We start from the raw sequence: 4,642 nt of genomic DNA on the forward strand, positions 1-4,642 counted from the left end.
CAAAAGAGGGAGTGGCTATGGGAGTCAAGAGCTAAGGCAGACTGAGTGGGAAGGGCCTCCTATGCTGAGGGTCACGAGACTCTGGGCCACTCTTCTCTGCACCTGTGCCTCCCAGAGACTACTGTATCGTCGTCTTTTTGACTTTTCCTAAATGCTCCGCTCATAAAGAGCTAATTCTAAACAAATTAAATAAGAAGGCGCAGGAGGAAGTCTTCACTAGAAGCTGCTAAGGAAAAGGAGATGACTAGCTTGAGAGAATGGTTAAACACAGCCTTTCCTACGCTTGGCTCAATCGCCCCCTGAAGCCCCATTCAGAGTCCTGACCTTCAGAGCTGTGGCCCTCAGGAAAGGGAGGCAGCAGAGGGGATAAATACCCAGACCCACTCTCCCCTGCCCTCTCAGTTACTGCCAGTGAAACCATTGAACCAAACTCAACCAGAAGCCAAAAGACAAGACAAAGTTGAGAGATTCCCTGAAGGCCAGCTCCTGGGTCCCGAATTAGGGACAGAGAGAGTCTCAGCAGGTACAAGCAATCACTGCTCAAGCATGCGTCCACTGCGCAAAAGTTGAATGAGCCTTGCTAGGTACAGACACTATTGCAAGTGAAACAACTTCACGTTAAACCTCTGTGGATGAGTAATAGGCTTTTTTTTTTTCTTTTTTCTTTTTTTTTGCTTATTTGAATACAATATAGGCAGTTACTTCTGGAAAAACAACAATACCATTTTAGTTAGAAAAAATGATTCCTAAGCATTCTTACTTCTTGGTTTTACTTGAATATAGCAGTGAGCAACTTTCTCTAGAATTGGACAACAGAAAAAGTTTCCATTAAGTTATGATACAATAGAATTGGTAACCTCTTGTTTGGAGCTATAAACTCTCCTTTCTGAGGCTTAGAAAAAAAGAACTCTGTTCCTTGTGTTTATTAGAGCATGTCTCCTATTTCAAATAAGTTTTATAATTTTTTTTTTTTTTTTGAGTCAGAGTCTCACTCTGCCCCCAGGTTGGAGTATAGTGGCACGCTCATTGTCACCGCAGCCTCAACCTGCTGGGCTCAGGTGATCCTTCCACTTCAGCCTTCCATGTGGCTGGAACCACAGGAATGTGCTACCACGTCCAGCTAATTTTTTTATCCATTGTAGAGATGAGGTCTCACCATGTTGCTCAGGCTGATCTCGAACTCCTGAGTTCGGGCATCCTCTCATCTCCGCCTCCCAAAGTGCTGGAATTACAGGTATGAGCCACTGCACCTAGCAGAAGTTTTCTAAATATTTCATATCATAAACATTCTTTTGCTCCTGAACCCCCTGCATCAGGGTGATTCCTGACCTTGGAGTTGGACTCAAGGGTTATAGCTGAGAACTCAGCAAATTGAATCTCAGCTCTACCATGACCTCACTGGGTGACCTTGGCCCACTCCCCTTCTCTGGGCCTCAGCTTCCCAATCATAATATGAGCATTGGAGTAGACTTGTAGGTATCAAATATTTTTAGCAGGAGAAATTTTTCAAACCAAATCCTACATGGCAACCGACAATATAACAAATTTAGTAGCACTGTACTTGTGGAAGCAAGCTCTTTCTTACTCTGTAGCTGAAATGCCTAAGGAAATTCTAGAGGACTTTTCCAATTCCTTCCAGATCTGTGTTCTATGAAATATTAGTTCCATGACATAGTTGTATTAGCATTTGGAAAGAAAGAAGGGGGTACGTCCCAAGGCCACACATTTGATCAACAAAGTTCAATCAATTTTTTTCTTCTGCAGAAATTTTGGGAACTTGAATGTGCTAACATGTCTTGTCAATCTCCAGGCTGGTGATTTAAAATATAGTTGAAAGCAGGGCACAATGACTCAAGCCTGTAATCCCAGCACTTTGGGAGGCTGAGAAAAGAGAATTGCCTGAGTCCAGGAGTTCGAGACCAACCTGGGCAACTTGGCAAGAGCTCATCTTTACAATAAATTTTAAAAAATTAACCAGGCAGGATGGAGTGCACCTGTAGTTCCAGCTACTTAGAAGGCTTAAGCTGAAGTATTGCCTGAGCCCAGGAGGTCGAGGTTGCAGTAGCTGTGAGCATGCCACTGTACTCCAGCCTGGTTGACAGAGTGAGACACCTACTCAAAAAAAAAAATTAACTACAATCAGAAATACAATCTCTATTATGCATGACCTGACACACCCACCACCCACAGACACACACATTTTACAAAACAATATTTATCTTTACTGTACTCTTCTACTGTCTGATTTGTTTCATTTTTCTTAATGTCTAAGTTGTGAATGAAAGTGTACATCAGGGTGTGTGTGTGTGTGTGTGTGTGTGTGTGTGTGTGTGTGTGTGTGTGTGTGTGTATCCCTGGGTCACAATGCAAAATTTATTCCTTACTGTAGGCTATAGTCACAAATGTTTGAAAGCTGCTCTCTTGGCAACTCTCAGCCTAAGACCCCACCCGTGCGGTCTATAGGCCGCTTGCGGGTCTCTAAGACACCAATTAACTGATTCCTTCTAGGGCTTCAAACATGGGGGCCTCTGTGCCTCTCCTCACAGCTGAGTTGGGCCAAAGAATGTGAACAGGATGGAGTGAAGAAAGCTGGCACTGCCCTGGTCTGGGAGGTACAGTCAGGAACAAAGAGAGAGTTTGTCTCAAGGGCTGCCAATCCCGCCTCATTCACAGGCACTAAATTCATTCAGCCTCCGCCACCCCGCAGGCGGCCCCCCTCACCCCATGGGCCTGCCAACCCCTTCCACAAGGGGTTAGTGTCAGATCTGGGCAGCTCTCCCTGCCCGATGTGATGGGCATTCAGGTCGCCTATGAGAATCGGAAACGGAGTCGCTCTTGTCAGCTGAAAAACAACATCCTTCCCCACAGCCCCACGTGCTCCCTGCTCCCACCCCCACCCTCAGGAGCACCCAGAAAACAAACACATCACAAGGTGTGTCAGTCGTGGAAAGGTTACTGGCTGACCTGGCTCCTGTGTGTGGTCCCCAGAGGTCATCTCACACCACTCTCTTTCCCTCGCCCTCTCTTTTTACCTCCTTTGGGTGACCTCTGAAAGAACCACCCTTCCAGAGTTGCCCCCACCCCACCCCCCACAGCAATGGCCTTGGGAGAAGGGGAAGGGAAGGGAAGACAGACTCCCTCAGGCCTGGCACCACCCTGGGTACCTTACAAAATAATCTGGTGGCATTTCCCTTTTATGCTGATTAAGGAATTTAGATTTGGCAAGGTTGTCACTCAGGTCTGTCCGGTTCCAAGTTCAAGACATCCTAAGCCATGGGAAGAGGGAGGTAGCAAGGATAGCAAGTCAAACGAGTGAGTCCAGGGCAGCCTCCAGCTTAGGTGAAATGGCCCAGGCCTCACAGAACGGGGAGACAAGGGGTCAACGCGTGGGCAGCTGGGTGCAGGCACAGTGGGAGTCACGAGAAGGAGCCTAGAGCACACATTTTACTCGCACAGAGGCCCCACTGTGGTTTTCATTCACAGACTTTATTTTTCTAAGGCAATTTTAGGCTCACAGCAACATTGAGAAGAAAGTACGGAGTTCCCACATGCCCCTGGCTCCCCCCAAGACACAGTCTATGCCCCGATATCCCACAACATAGACACATCACTATCACCCAACGTCCCTCATTTACATTGGAGTTTACTCTTCGTACGGTAGTTTGTATGGGTTTGTACAAATGTATAATAACATGTATGCACCATTATAGTATTGTACAGAATTGCTCCCTAAAAATCCCTCGCTCTACCTACCCGTCCACCTTTCCTTAGAACCCAGGGAAACCACTGATCTTTTCCTGTCTTCAGTGTTCTGTCTTTTCCAGAATGCCATACGGTTGAAACCCTACAGCATGTAGCCTTTGCAGGTTGCCCAGAGTCAGTTTTTTGTTTTATTTTGTTTTGTTTTTTTTAAAGATATGGGATGCAATTCAGGGTTAAGTATACAAATGTTCATTATGCAGATACACTTATTGATGAGATGTGCCCCCCTCACTTCCCCGGCAGAATCTCACTACTGCTAATCCTGCTCCGTCCCCCGCAATTTCCCACTACCGACAATCCTTTTCTTATAGTATTACGATAATTGTTCAAGGTCCACTTAGGAGTGAGAACTTGTGATACTCAGTTCTTTGTTTCTGTGATAGGTTGTTCAGTATTATAGACTGTAAGTCCATCCAAGTTGCTGTGAGTTCATGATTTTGTTCCTCTTTATGGCTGCATAATATTCCATCATGTATATGTACCACATTTTTTTGAGCCAGTCATCTTTCGATGAGCAGCACTGTTGGTTTCATGTTTTTGCTATAGTGAACAATGCAGAAACACTTTCTAACCTTTGCAAAATATATATATGGCTGAGCATGGTAGATCATGCCTATAATCCCAGAACTCTGGAAGGCTGAGGTGAGAGGATTGCCTGAGCTCACAGGTTCAAGATCACCCTGAGAAACTTGGCGAGACCTCATCTCTACAACACATCAAAAAATTAGCCAGGCATGGTGACATATGCCTGTATTTCCAGCTACTTGGAAGGCTGAGGTGGAAGGATCACCTGAGCCCAGTAGGTCAAGGCTGCAGTGGCCAGGAGCATGCCAATGTACTCCAGCCTGGGTGACAGAGTGAGATTCCTACTCAAAAAACC

Source organism: Carlito syrichta, unplaced genomic scaffold, assembly GCF_000164805.1.
Source record: "Carlito syrichta isolate Samal-C Ts95f unplaced genomic scaffold, Tarsius_syrichta-2.0.1 Scaffold115591, whole genome shotgun sequence".
NCBI classification, from domain to species: domain Eukaryota; kingdom Metazoa; phylum Chordata; class Mammalia; order Primates; family Tarsiidae; genus Carlito; species Carlito syrichta.